At 40.1% G+C, this 15,336-nt stretch overlaps 1 non-coding gene across 1 annotated transcript; it reads right to left on the bottom strand.

Annotated features, from left to right (window-relative positions):
- Positions 1-395: 395 nt before the first annotated feature.
- On the bottom strand, positions 396-502 carry LOC131236179 (small nucleolar RNA R71). The gene has a single exon (XR_009166605.1). It is a non-coding gene; the product is annotated as a small nucleolar RNA R71 (small nucleolar RNA).
- Between the last annotated feature and the right edge of the window lie 14,834 nt (positions 503-15,336).

Here is a 15,336-nt window from a genome sequence, read left to right as displayed (position 1 = left end):
ACACTCAGGATGAGAATGAGGTGCATCAAGCACCCCCGCATTGTACTTTACGAGATTATTTACAACCGGCGGGGGTGAGTACGCCCTCATGCATGATTTTTCCTAAAAATACAGGATATATGGACATCAAGCTAAGGGTTATCCAATTCCTTCTTAAATTCCATGGGCTTGAATCAGAAAGTCCATACTTACATCTGAAAGAGTTCAATGAGACCATAACCACTTTATACTTTCCTAATGTATTTGAGGATACAGTCAGGCTGAAACTCTTTCCTTTTTCCTTGAAGGAGAAGGCTAAGATATAGTTACATTCACTGTGTCATAGATCCATTGGCATATGGAATGATATGCAGAGGGAATTCATAAAGAAATTTTTTTCACGTCATAAAATGATTACACTTAGAAAAGCAATCATGAACTTTGCCCAAAAGGAGGATGAAGCATTCTTCCAATGTTGGGAATGGTTCAAGGATCTTGTCAGTTCATGCCCACAACACGGCTTTGAAACGTAGCACATTACAAACTTTTCCATGATGGACTGACATCTTACATGTGCCAATTGGTCGAGACAATGTGTAATGGAGAATTCATGAATAAAGATGTCAATGAGGTATGGGATTACCTCGATAGACTTGCTGATAACGCACAATCATGGGACCATTACCCAAAATCAAACACCATGTGTAGGCCGACTCAATCTAAGGAGAAAGGTGGATTGTATCTCCTGAAAGAAGAGGATGATCTCAATTATAAAGTGACTAATCTCATAAGAAAATTTGAGGCCATGGAAGGAAAGAAGGATAAGGTTAATGAAATTGTTTGCGGCATCTATGATTGCAGCAGTTACACAACTGAAAATTGTCCCACAATACCTGCCTTTCGAGAAGTGTTGAATGAACAAGCCAATGTAGTAAATAACTATCAAAGACCTTTCAATGGACCTACCTCTAATACGTATAATCCTGATTGGAAAAATCATCCAAATTTTAGTTGGAAGAATGGACAAACTGCTACCCCTCAAGGTTTCTTTAATCAAACTTCACAACAACAACAAGAGAAACCTCAAGAGGATCAAATTTTAAAATATTTTGAAAAGCAAGATCATTTCAATCAGGGTATGCTACAAGTCTTGTAAGACCTTAACAAAACACTATAAGGACTTAAGGCTGAAAACACGATTGGGAATAAGGAGAGCCTTCCAACTCAACCTCTTCCCAATTCAAAGCTACAATATGAAGTTGGCGACCCAAGCTCTTCAAATTAGATGGAGCACGTTAAATCCATCACTACTTTTAGGAGTGAGAAGATTATTGATAAAACCCTTCCGGTTATGCCTGAAAAGCCTCAAGAATCAGAAGAGGATAATAATGATGGATCTAGTAATGCCCTAAAAAAATTAAAACCGGAACTTCTAGAGAAGCCAATTGCTCCATTTCCCCAACGATTGGTTCACCAAAACCTCTATCTAACTCTCAGGATATTCCAAAGGTGTTGAAAGAAGTAAAAGTTAACATTCCTCTACTTAATGCCGTGAAACAAATACTTTCATATGCCAAATTCCTGAAAGACTTATACATGGCCAAAAGACAGAGGAGTATTCAAAAGAAGATCTTCTTGATTAAGAAGGTGAGTGCCATCCTAAAGCAAGATGTGGCGCAGAAATATAAGGATCCTAGTAGCCCAACCATATTATGTATGATTAGTATCTATCGCATTGAGCATGCACTTCTTGACTTAGGAGCGAGTGTCAATCTGATTTCCTACTTAGTATACAAACAACTAGGGTTAGGTGAACTGAAAACCACCTTAACCACATTACAACTCGCTGATCGTTCTGTTTGTATACCAAGAGGGATAATTGAGGATGTGTTAGTTTAAGTCGACAGATTCTACTGCCCTGTAGATTTCATCATCCTGGATACTGAACCCGTCAATAATGGAAACACTCAGATTCCCGTCATTCTTGGTCATCCATTCCTAGCCATTACAAATGCATTTATCAATGGCAGGAATAGAGTCATGAGCATGTCTTTTGGGAATATGACATTAGAGTCAAACATCTTTTTCAATAATGGCAAAAATTTCAAGGATGATGACGATTTTCATGACATTAACGTGATTGATTCTTTCGTGGAAGATAGAACGCCTCTGACTTTATCCTCTGACCCTCTAGAGACGTGCCTGGCCCACTCCCATGACTTAGATGATGACATAAATAGGGAGACATGTGCGTTGCTTGATACTGCGCCAGTACTTGAAATTAACCAGTGGAGGCCGTAATTTGAAGAATTACCCCAAACCGATGTAGTGCCTCTACCGTCTAATCTCAAGTTGCAGAAGCTTGACCTAAAACCTTTGCCCTCTGATTTGCAATATATCTATTTAGGTTAAGATGAGACATACCTGGTGGTGATCTCTGCCTACCTAGAGAAAGAACAGGAGAGTATGCTCATATCTACTCTCATTGAGCATAAGGGAGTCCTTGGATGGACAATAGTGGACCTTAAAGGAATCGACCTCTCAATTTGTACTCACCACAAATATCTTGAGGATAATGTGAAGACCTCACGACAATCACAACGTAGACTCAATTCTAACATGAAAGAAGTAGTTAAGGCCGAGGTTTTGAAACTATTGGATGTGGGTATCATATACCCTATATCTGATAGTCAATGGGTGAGTCCAACTTAGGTGGTTCTTAAGAAGTCTAGAATTACCATCGTAGCCAATGCCAATAATGAACTCATGCCAACCAGAGTTACTATTGGTTGGAGAATGTGTATTGACTACAGGAAGTTGAATACTGTCTCGAGGAAGGACCACTTTCCTTTGCCCTTCATTAATCAAATCTTGGAAAGGCTAGCTGGTCATTCCTATTATTGTTTCCTTAACGGGTATTCGGGCTACAATCAGATAGAAATCGCCCCTGAGGACCAGGAAAAGACTACATTTATATGTCGCTACGATACCTTTACTTACCGAAGGATACCATTCGGATTATGTAATGCCCCTGCCACCTTTCAGTGATGTATGATGAGTATCTTTTCTGACATGGTGGGGAAATATCTAGAGGTCTTTATGGACGATTTTTATCTTCATTCCATTTTAGCGAGTGCTTAGAGTCTTAAATGTGTGCTGTTGAAAAGATGTGAAGAAAAGAATCGGTACTTAATTGGGAGAAGTACCATTTCATGGTTCGTAAGGGAATTGTCATTGGACATATCATCTCGTCCAAGGGAATTGAGGTTGAGAAGGTAAAAATCGATCTTATCTCTAACCTACCTCCACCCAAGAACATCAGAGACGTGCGATCCTTCTTAGGACACGTAGGGTTTTACAGGCAATTCATAAAGGACTTTAGTGTCCTCTCTCGTCCTTTATGTAATCTTCTTCAAAAGGATGCACCATACGAGTGGACTGAACAATGCCAAGAAGCTTTCACCAAGCTTAAGGGCATGTTAACCACTGCACCTATCATGCAGCCAGCCGACTGGAGCCTTCCTTTTGAGCTTATGTGTGATGCTTTTGATTATGCTCTTGGAGTGGTTCTAGGTCAGAGAAAAGATAAGAGGCCTTTCGTCAGTCATTACGCGAGTAAGACTTTAAGTCCAGCCCAAGTGATCTACACGACTATGGAAAAGGAACTCTTAGCCGTAGTGTTCACCTTGGACAAATTTAGGTCCTACCTGATCGGATCCAAGATCATTATCTACACAGATCATGTGGTACTCAAGTATCTTCTTTCTAAGAATGATTCTAAGCCCCACCTGATAAGATGGATCCTTCTACTCCAAGAATTTTATTTAGAAATTAAAGATAACAAGGGAGTAGAGAACATATTGGCTGATCACCTTTCTTGCCTTAATACCTCTGATTCCCTTGAGGCGGCTCATAATAATAACATGTTCCCTGATGAATAACTGTTCAGAGTCTCCCATTCACCTTGGTTCACTGATATTGCTAATTATCTTGCCACAGGTTCCATACCGACACATTGGACTGCATAAGATAAGAAGAAATTTTTTACCGAGGTGTGCAACTTTTTTTGGGACGATGCATATTTGTTTAAATATTTTCCAGACCAAATCCTAAGGAGATGTGTGCCAGACGATGAGCATCAGAGTATCATTTCCTTATTCTCAAGCCCATGGTAGTCACTTTTCGCTAAAAGACCACGGCCAAGATTCTGCGGTGTGGCTTTTATTAGCCCACTATGTTAGAGACACTCATGAGTTTTACAAGGCTTGTGAGTATTGTAAAAAATTGGGAGAATTGTCCCGTCAAAATATGATGCCTTTGAATCACATCCTTATCATAGAAGCATTTATTGATGGAGCATTAATTTCATGTGACCATTCCCCCAATCCTTTGAAAATTTATATATTTTGCTCGTTGTAGACTATGTCACTAAATGGGTCGAAGCGATTCCATGCCAAAACAATGACCATCGCATAGTCATTAAATTCTTAAAAGAGAACATCCTTTCTCGATTCGGAATGCCTCAAGCCATTATTAATGATGGAGGCTCACACTTTTGTAATAGACCATTCGAGAGCTTAATGAAGAAATAAGGTATCTCTCATAAGGTGAGCACCCCATACCATCCATAGATAAGTGGACGAGCTGAGATTTCCAATAGGGAGATCAAACATATCCTGGAGAAGATGGTTAACCCTGATCGTAAGCATTGGTCAACCTGATTGACCGATGCCTTATGGGCATACCGTACTGCTTTTAAAACCCCTATTGGAACGTCTCCCTTTAGACTTGTCTATGGGAAGGCTTGTCACTTGCCTGTGGAGTTGGAACATAAAACGTATTGGGCGATCAAACATCTAAATTTCAATCTGGACAACACTGGCTCGCTACGCAAACTTCAGTTGAATGAACTTGAAGAAATCCAGAATGACACATACGAGAACTTGAGAATTTACAAGGACAGGATGAAGGCGTTTCATATCAACATATTCTGTGAAAATCATTCACGCCAGATCGAAAAGTCCTTTTGTATAACTCTCGATTACATCTCTTTCCGGGTAAGCTTCAATCTCGTTAGACCGACGCTTACATTGTTGTCACTGCTTATCCTCATGGGGCTGTCGAGATAAGAGATCCCAACAATGGAAAGGAGTTTAAAGTAAATGGACACCGATTAAAACCATTTGTCAAGAAATTTGATTCAGAGGACATGTCCATGCCTCTGACTGATCTTGTTTACCAGGATTGATCTCCTAGTCTGATGGAGATATAAGTACGTTTGTCGCTTTCATAGGATTAGGGTAGTTTGCTTATGTCGTTCTAGGTTAGATGGTTTTATGCCACTAGGTTAGTTTACTTTCCATTTGTTTTAGGATAGTTTGATTTTATTAGTTTCACTCTTATGTCGAGCTACTCTCATGCTGCGATCTCTATGAAAAAGCCTCTCGATTCTTTCATCCAGGTACTATCTTTCCATCACTTCTCCTTTACTTTCGTTGTCCCATGTGCATTGCATGCTCATATATCTTTTACATTGAGGACAATGTAGATTTTAGGTTGGGGGTGGGAGATTAGGTTACATAATTAGTGTTTTCTTGGTCTTGAGCAAAAATTGTGAAAACTTTTAAATTTTTTTTGAAAATTCTTGTAAATTCGAAGTGATTTTAATGGCCATCTTTGACTTAGAATTTCAAGATACGTGATGTTGGAATTTATGACTTTTGGATTCAGTTATATATTATATTTCACAATTAAGTTCGAATTGTTAATTCATGATTAAAAGTTTTAAAAATTGATTGAGTCATGAATTCACAGGACACATCTTGCTTGCATATTAAGGTTTTAGTTCGATATTGAATTATAACTTGGTGATCATTAAGCATGGAAGGAACTAACCTGGGGAATTTGTCCATCTTGTTCAATACGAAGAATGTAGAAAAAGAAAAAGAAGTTTTGAAAAAAAAAGGAGAAAAAAAGAAAAGAAAAAAGAAAGAATGAATGAAAGAAAAAGAATACTCAGTTAAAAAAAAAAACAGTTGTCATCAGGAAAGGGTTGGTTGTACGATCTTCACCATAGGTTTGCTCCCTACAGGTGCAGATTCGATTCCCCTCCCCCTCAATGGAAAAATCAAAAGCTAGAAGAATGAAAAAAAACTGTAAGGCAAGTTTTGGTTTTGGTTTTGATTGTCCTAGATGCTCTTTTGATCATCAATGTTATCAGGGAACTTGACGATTGAATCTCTTAATGATGATAAGTTGAGATTACATTATACACCCATGGAACTCAATGTTTAGAATTTTTCTGATTGATGGATTAATACTGTGAACTTGACTATGAAGTTTACCATGCGCTTAAAGCCAGGAGAAAATAATGCCCAACATTCATGAATCTTAGAATTTTAAGATCTGGATTGTCTCTCAAAATTCACTCGAGTTTATCAAAATCAACCTTTAAGTCTCAACTTATTTTTCGCATACCTTACTCGGGACCAGCAAGATGCTGATTGGGGGTTGTGTTGAAGGTCAAATATTGCATATTAGACCCCATTTATTGCCTCGATTTATGAACACGGTATTATTTAACAGTTCAATTTAATCGTGTTTGTGATGCAAGGTGTATTTACGAGTTTGGATTGAAACAGGGTGCTTAAAGCATGGATTTAATGCTTTGATGACACAAAGGCAAGAGAAAGACCCCAAGGGACCAAGATTAATGGATTTACACGCCAGAGCTCCGAGGAAATCAAGCCATTCACATTAAAAAGGGCCTGAAAGTCATCCAGAATGCAAGATCACAAGGTTCTCATCATATGTTTGGCTCGAGACTTCATATACATCATTAAGACCATAAATTAACCATACACATCGAATTTTAGCCATTGGATCCTCGTGAAAGTGGCCCAACGGACAGATCAGCCCCTAAAATCCTGATCTGGGGCCCACCTGATATCTGGATATGCTTCACTTTTGGTCTCAACCCATTAAATGAGCTGGAAAAGCGGATGGATGGAGAAGATTTATCGAAAAATCAATATGGGACCCACTTTACATAATGTGAGTGTGCACATCTCATGTGCACAGGAGGTACACTGGACCGATGAAACACGGTCAGCAGTCGCTGACCCGATCTGACTCTTGCATAAATAGCATCCGTAAGGATGCTGATTGCAGTTGTGGGTTCCACTTATCATTTTATTTGATGATCCGAACCGTTTATTCATTCCATAGGGTGGATGTGACCATCGTTTAGGTGACGGAATCTCGGAAGGCAGCAGAGATTGGATTTCAACCGTCCAAATGGAAGACCGACGGTGTAAGGAGAAATCCCATGGGCCACATCGAAATCAGTCAAGAACCATCCATGCGCGATGGTTTTTCGTCCTAAAACCAATGGACGGAGTGGATTTTATACTTGGATTCAATAAATGGGCCAATGCGCGAAGCAGAGTTGACTTGCGGCGACTCTGTTTCGCAACAGGGAGCTGCGGCCGGATCTGTCGATCCAAGTGGGCCACCACGGCTGGCCGATCAGATGATCCAATCCGTTCATCATATTGGTCATCCAAAAACGTCCCAGGTGACGTGAAATTTTGAGAAATAAGGCAAGGAAAGCGAAGGGTTCATGACTGTTTTCTTAGCTGCGTAAACAGTTATACGCAGACAGTTTCTTAGCTGCACAAGGAAGCACCGCCTCTGACACACATAACCGACTTTGGTTGCCTATAAAAGAGATAGAGAGAGGGCTGTAGAGGATCATCTTAGAGACGGTGGATACAAGGCAGGAACGTGGAGCTGAGAGAGAGAACGTGGAGGCTAGCCGATTCCATTCTTCCTTAATTTTCTTGGTTTTCTTTCTTTTTCTTTAAGATACTCAGCCTAATCATGTCTATGTTAGGCTAAGCCTCTTAGCTAGGGCTAAGAGGTGAAGCTTGTAGCGTGATGGGGAGACTTTTTGCTTGTGGCTTTTGTTTAGACTGAACTGATATTGAATTTAGTTAATTATAGGGAATGTTTTCAGTTTTTAATGGTCTGTTGTGACTAAAATTACGATGGGTCTGCGATAGCTTTGAGCATGTTCCTTTCCTTTTCATGATTATGATGTCAGGAAGTCCTGTTGTTCACCATCGTTTCCTGGGCATGGTCGGATGAATGTACCCTTCCTAACCTTTATAATCCTCTAATTGGTTGTTAATTAGTTTAATTCTGTTGTTTCCTTTGTCTCTTGGGCACAGTTTGGTGATGGAATCCATTCTAATTCATACACCTTTCATCTCTTGAAAATTAGATCGAAGGAAGTTCAATTTTGATTTTCATGGTTACACCCTCCAACCAGATGAAGATGGGACTCTAAGTCCAGTTAAGTTCTTGAAGCGGGCATAAGATCTCCCTGATCTCTACAAGTGGATCCTCTGAATCCCTAATTTCCCTCCTCTGAATTTTCTAAGTTTTAGATAAATATTTCATCATTATTCCCTTAATTATATTCGATTTAGATTTCATCTTAGTCTAATTCTAGTTCTATTTAGTTTTAGATTACGTACAGGTTTCAGTCCCTTGGAATTCGACATAGATTATACACATAAATCAATGTGGGCCCATTTGGGTCATGGTTTGCATGGGTCATAGTTGCCATGTTATATGGGTCGTGCTTGTCATGTTATATGTACCGTGGTTTTCAACCTATTCACTTCCTTTTCTACCAAACCATTGGTACCATAGGTTACGGTTCACAACGGGGTGATATGAACCATCCACCTTATCAACCATCTTGTTGTGGGCCCAAAAAGTTCTGACTTAAGTAGTGTCCACTTCTAACAAATATCACAATGAGCCTGGAAAGTTTCAATAGTCACCATTATTTTCTATTTTGTGGCCCACACGAGCGCTGGATCAAGCTGATATTTGGGCCTTACCCCTAAAATGACATGGCCAAAAGGATGGGCGGCATGGAACATACATCAATATGGGCCCATATGGGTCTTGGTTTGCATGGGTCGTAGATGTCATGTTATATAGATCATAGTTGTCATGTCTGTTGTATGGATTGTCATTGTCAACGTGTTCACTTCCTTTTCTACCAAACCATTGGTATCATAGCTTAAGGCCCACAATGGGGTGATTCGATCCATCCACCTTATCGGTCAGCTTGCCGTGGGCCCAAAAAGTTCTGACTTAAACAGTGTCCACTTTTAACAAATATTACAGTGAGCCTAGAAAGTTTCAACAATTACTATTATTTTCTATCATGTGGGCCACATGAGCACTGGATGGAGCTGATATTTGGGCCCTAGCCCTAAAATGGCACGGCAAAAAGGATGGGTGACATGGATTATACACATACATCAATGTGGGCCCATTTGGGTTGTGATTTGCATGGGTCGTAGTTGCCATGTTATATGAGTCATGGTGGTCCGTGGTTTTCAATGTGTTCACTTCCCTTTCTACAAGACCATTGGTACCATAGTTTAAGGCCCACAATGGGGTGATCCGATCCATCCACCTTGTCGGTCAACTTGTCATGGGCATAAAAAGTCCTTACTTGGGCAGTGTCCACTTCTAACAAACATCACAGTAAGCCTGAAAAGTTTCAACAGTCACTATTATTTTATATTATGTAGGCTACACGAGCACTAGATTGTGCTGATATTTTGGCCCTAGCCTTAAAATTACATGGCAAAAAGGATGGGCGGCATGGATTATACACATACATCAACGTGGGCCCATTTAGGTCGTGGTTTGCATGGGTCATAATTACCATGTTTTATGGGTCGTGGTTGTCAGATTGTCATTTTTAATGTGTCCACTTCCTTTTCTACCAAACCATTGGCACCATAGTATAAGGCCCACAAGGGGTGATCTAATCCATCCACCTTGTCGGCCAGCTTGCCGTGGGCCCAAAAAGTCCTAACTTGGGCAGTGTCCACTTCTAACAAACATCACGATAAGCCTGAAAAGTTTCAACAATCATTATTATTTTCTATTTTGTGGCCCACACGAGCACTGGATCAGGCTGATATTTGGGCCCTACCTTTAAAATGACACGGTAAAAAGGATGTGCGACATGGGTTATACACATGCATCAATGTGGGCCCATTTGGGTCGTGGTTTGCATGGGTCATAGTTGTCATGTTATATGGGTCGTAGTTGTCATGTTGTATGGATCGTGGTTTTCAACGTGTTCACTTCCTTTTCTATCAAGTCATTAGTATCATAGCTTAAGGCCCACAATGGGGTGATCCGATCCACCCACCTTGTCAGCCAGCTTGTCGTGGGCCTAAAAAGTCCTAACTTGGGCAGTGTCCACTTCTAACAAACATCACAGTGAGCTTGTAAAGTTTCAACTGTCACCATTATTTTCTATTTTGTGGCCCACACGAGCGCTTGATCAGGCTTATATTTGGGCCCTACCACTAAAATGACACGGCAAAAAGGATGGGTGGCATGGATTATACACATACAACAATGTAGGCCCATATGGGTCATAGTTGCCATGTTATATGGGTCGTGGTTGTCATGTTGTATGGATCGTGGTTTTCAACGAGCACTGGATCAGGCTGATATTTGGGCCCTAGCCCTAAAATGACATGGCAAGAAGGATGGGCGGAATGGATTATGCACATACGTCAGTATGGGCACCACGAGTTGGGCCTTGCCCATGCCTAAAAAAGGGTTTCGTACACGTCATTAAATGCAACATAACTTCTTATTCACTAAAAAACCGTACAACTATTGAACCGAGGACAAAGGGCATTTTGGTCCAAGTAACTTTCAGAAGCTTATCGCAAGGCCACCCTCAGAATATTGGAATGGTTGAATCTCTTTAGGAAATTTGACCATACATCGAGGCCAGTACGATCAATTTCCCTTCTTTTTTTTTTTTTTTTTTTTGCTGTCAGGGATCTTTTCTAAACTACTTATTCAAATAGAATTTGCATTTGGGTTTTTTTTTTAAATGTCAAATTGGGCTCGAAGTAGGCTGATTCTATGTTATTGGCCTCCCTTTACAAAACCTTACTTGAATGTTCCTATGAAAAAAAAAAAGTGGCAAAATTGGGGATGAAAATACCGCTGCTTAGTAGGTTGTCAACTGGCCGGGCCCGGGTAGGTTGCCGACTGGATTTTGAACTGTTTCGGGCTAGGCTATTAGGTTAAGCCTATTTAAAATTTTAAATTTTAAATTTTAGCAAGCCTGGGCTCAAGCTCGGCCCATTGACACCCCTACTGCTTGGATATATGCACCGGTACGATTGTTATATGGGGGAGAGCTACGTAGCACCGGTGATGTGGATGGTTCTTGGTCATTGGGCTCATTGGAAGGTAGATCAAATTCATTCATTTTTTTGGCCCATCGTTTATTTGGAAAAATGACAACCTCACACTGATACAATATCTTTGTGGCCCCAAAAAACCTGATAAATTATAACCGTATACATTCACTACCTATTGTTTGATTGTAATGTGGTCCATGTGATTAGCGGATGTTGGTGATTCTTTTAACCATGGCCTTCTATGAAATTATGAGGATAATGGAAGGAGTGGATTCCACACATAAGCAACGGTGGGCCCCACAAATGGTGTATAAACTCCCTTAGATTGGGCCAAACCCACATGAGAACAACCATTACCTTTTTAGTTTATGCGGAGTTTCTTCTTCCTTAGGAAACTTTCTTTATGGGACCTACTACCACTTTCCCACTGACGTTTCTCTCTTGGCTTCGATTCTCCAACATTCTCCGGCATTCGTACAAAAACTCATCTTCCTTGATCACGATCGTACATTATATTTTCTAGAGTACTAGTCCTTTTCGTTCCATTTTTTGGTATCCTTATCATCCCATTGAGCTACGGTTATGGTTACTATTTAAGGTAAAATCTTAACTCAAGTAGTAGACTGAGTGAATGATACCTCGTTTCAACACTGAGGTCTTGGTATTGATCCCTAGTGGGGGTGGCTAACAGTGAAGTGTGAACTGACAGTGGGGTGTACTTACAAGCTAACAAAAAAAAATTTTTAAAATAATTTAAGAAAAAGGTAGAATCTTATATCTTGGCAAGAGTCGAGGTTGTTATGTGTTAAGGGTCTAGGTTGTGATGTGTTCAGGGTTCAAGTTAGCATGTGCTAAGAATCCAGATTGTCATGTGGTAAGTGTCTAGCTTGTCAAATGCCTATAATAAAGATTAATAGGGTATAAGTTGTCAAATATTAAGGGTCGAGATTGCTAGGTGTTAAGGGATGAGGTTGACATCTACTAACAGTGTCAACCTCGTCCCTTAACACATGACAACCTTGACCCTGAATAGATAACTTAGACCCTATCAACATGCCAACCTCAACGCTTAATATATGCCAATGTGGACCCTTTATTTTATAATCATAATAATATATTGTCCAATTTTTATTGCAAGTTAGCCTATATTAGAATAGTATGGCTCGTTGGCCCACCCTATGTTATTATGATGGGGAGTGCATATATGAAAATGGCAATTTCTCGTTTGAGAGTGAGAACTCAAAGTGTATTGTTGTGAGTAATGAAATTACGTACCAGGAACTCATAGCCAAAATGCATGAGATTACGACAACACTGGACGGATTTTATTTGAGAATGAAGGTTTTATACTTTGGGAAAGTACGTGGACTACTCCATTTACACACGATCAAAGACGACAAAGATGTAGTTGCATTTATGCTCTTCTGCGGACAGATTCCATCTTCTCAGATATTACTGTACATAGAGAAAGTGAGGTGTACACCTTTTGCCCAAGCAAGAAGCATACACCTTCCAATGTATTCAAACATACTGCATCCTAATATTCAACCTGTTGTATGGAGTGTCCTTGAATAGATTTGAATGAACAATACCCAATAGTGGATCTTGAATTTAGTGTGGGATTAGAAAGTGAGGACATTGCAGATATCCCCAGTCCTTCAAGCAATGCTCTGTGTCATGATTGAAGATTTGACAACTGCAAGATACCATTGTTTCTGCTGTTGGATAGTGAGGAAGCTAAAGATATTCCCAACCCTTAAAGCAACATCCATGCCATGATGGAATACTCGACAATTGCGACATGGCATCGTTTCGGTACCGGATAGTGAGGACGCTATAGATATTTCCGGCACTATGAGTAATGCTCCGTGTCATAATGAAAGATTCAAGGATTGCGAGATTTATAATCACAAAAACACTAAAGACAGGCTAATCTTCAAAATTAGAGATTTATAATCACAAAAACAAGTAATTCTTTTGTAATGAATGTTCTTCCATTGCAAATAATGCTACTAAATCTATGCATTTATGGATTGATCAATCAGTGGATTTACCAAATTCAGGTTCACATTTTCTCTATCAGAAACTGGGCCCGTAAAGAAAGCCTTATGCTAGTCAAAGGTTTAGCTCAAAGAGTTCTATCGAGTCATGACCGAATCATCCTTATTACTGAGTTTCTCTTAGACTCAGCTCTAAATCTCACTGGGTCGACTGAGTTTTGAGTCAAGTCAGTGAGTTTTAGAACTATATGTCAAAGAAAAGCCTTGGGCTGAGTCAGCAGAAGTTGATCAAGTCAGAGGTCTGACTCAACGAGTCTTATCAGCCAGGGGGAGTCATCATTATTACTGAGTTTCTCGGAGACTCGGCTAGAAATCTCACCAAGTTGGCTGAGTTTCTAGTTGAACCAGCAAGTCTTAATTCGAATCTGGAATTGGAGCCGAGATTTCATATAGGTTTTCCATCCACCTTTTTTGTTTTTGTTTTTTTTTTTTTTTTTTTTAAATTACACTGGACTTGCAGCACTCTAATATGTTCACATGTCATTTCATAACTTTCATCACGACTCATGACCATCTAACATTTCAAACTAAGGTATGTCATAACGGTAATGGTAGACATAATAACTAATATTGTTGTGGCCTAAAAAAAGAAAGCAACAACAACATCGATGTCGGCCGGTAACCACGGTTATAGGCCATTTTTCTGTAACATGTAAAAGTTCCCAATGTCACACAATCGTTTTTGAATATATACCTTGTTTGCTAAGGCGTGCTATGGCCGTTGATAGATTGGAATGGAGGAATAATATTACTTTAGCTGAACCCAACTAGTTGGGATGATGATAATAATGACGTGGTTCTAGGTCATGTTTGGAAAATCTTGTGCTGCCACATCTTCTGTAGTGAGTTGTTTTGCAGGAAGAGTCCTCAGCGAAATTACAACAGCTAAGAAGTCTGAAGTTTGGAACTGGTCTAGCTTCTACAGGGTTCTCCTCAGCAAAATTACAACAGCTAGGGATATCATCTTGATTGAGGATGTGTTTGGTTGCACCGCGAAATATCGTGAAATTTTGTGCCAGATTTGCATATTTGGTGCAACCAAATTGACGCGGGGTGAACATGATGATGAGGTCAATCACTTTGGCCTCGATGCTAACTACTCTGAATCCATGAAGTTTCTTTGGGAAAAAAGTAAGGAAAATAGAAAATAAATTCTATAAAATTCGTAATTTGATTGATGATTGAAATAAGTGAGCTCACAGCTCTCTAAATAGAGACTAAGCCAGTTTCGGAATCAAAATACAACTAAAACTCCTAGCACCCTAAATTGGAAAAAGAAAAAATATATCAAGATTTTCTGAAGACTGAGAAATTTTCTGGATCGGTTGCTCGGATCTCCCAATCTGAGAAATTTTTGGGCGCAATCCAACGAATGAAGGTTGCCTCAGACGTCTGGATCGCTTGATGAAAGGACTCACATCGCAGAATGGCAATGGTGAAAGAGGAAGACGCGCTGCATAGAGTATTCTTCTGTTGCGCAATTACAGCGAACCCCACCTGACACGCTCAGCGCCCTTTATACCGGCGCGTTAAGAGAAGTCACGCGGACCCGTCTTCAAAGGGACGCGGATTGCTGGCGACCCCGCCGCAGGGGGCGGACGCGGATTGGGTACTACCCCCGTCGCAGGGGGCGGACGCGGACTGCCGGCGACCCCGCCGAAGGGGGTAGACTAATTTTTTAGCACATGCTATAAAATGGAAATGGATTGGCTGCTCCTTGCCACCAGCCAATGGTTGATGGTCGGTGCTCTGTGGACCCCACCATGATGTATGTGTTTCATCCATGCCGTCTATCTATTTTTCTAGATCATTTTATGATATGAAATTAAAAAATTAGGTATATCCAACTCTCAAGTGGACCACATTACAGGAAACAGTGTTGAATGAACGTCAACTATTAAAAATATTTTGGGGGCCACAAAAGTTTTGGATCAAGGTGATATTTGTTTTTTACTTTCAACTTGATCTTCATGACATAATCAACAGATTGGATGTCAAATAAACAGTACATTGAGCCTTAGGATGATTTT

The sequence above is a fragment of the Magnolia sinica genome, unplaced genomic scaffold (genome assembly GCF_029962835.1).
Source record: "Magnolia sinica isolate HGM2019 unplaced genomic scaffold, MsV1 ctg256, whole genome shotgun sequence".
In the NCBI taxonomy this organism is placed as follows: domain Eukaryota; kingdom Viridiplantae; phylum Streptophyta; class Magnoliopsida; order Magnoliales; family Magnoliaceae; genus Magnolia; species Magnolia sinica.
This window is presented reverse-complemented; position numbering and strand designations above follow the sequence as displayed.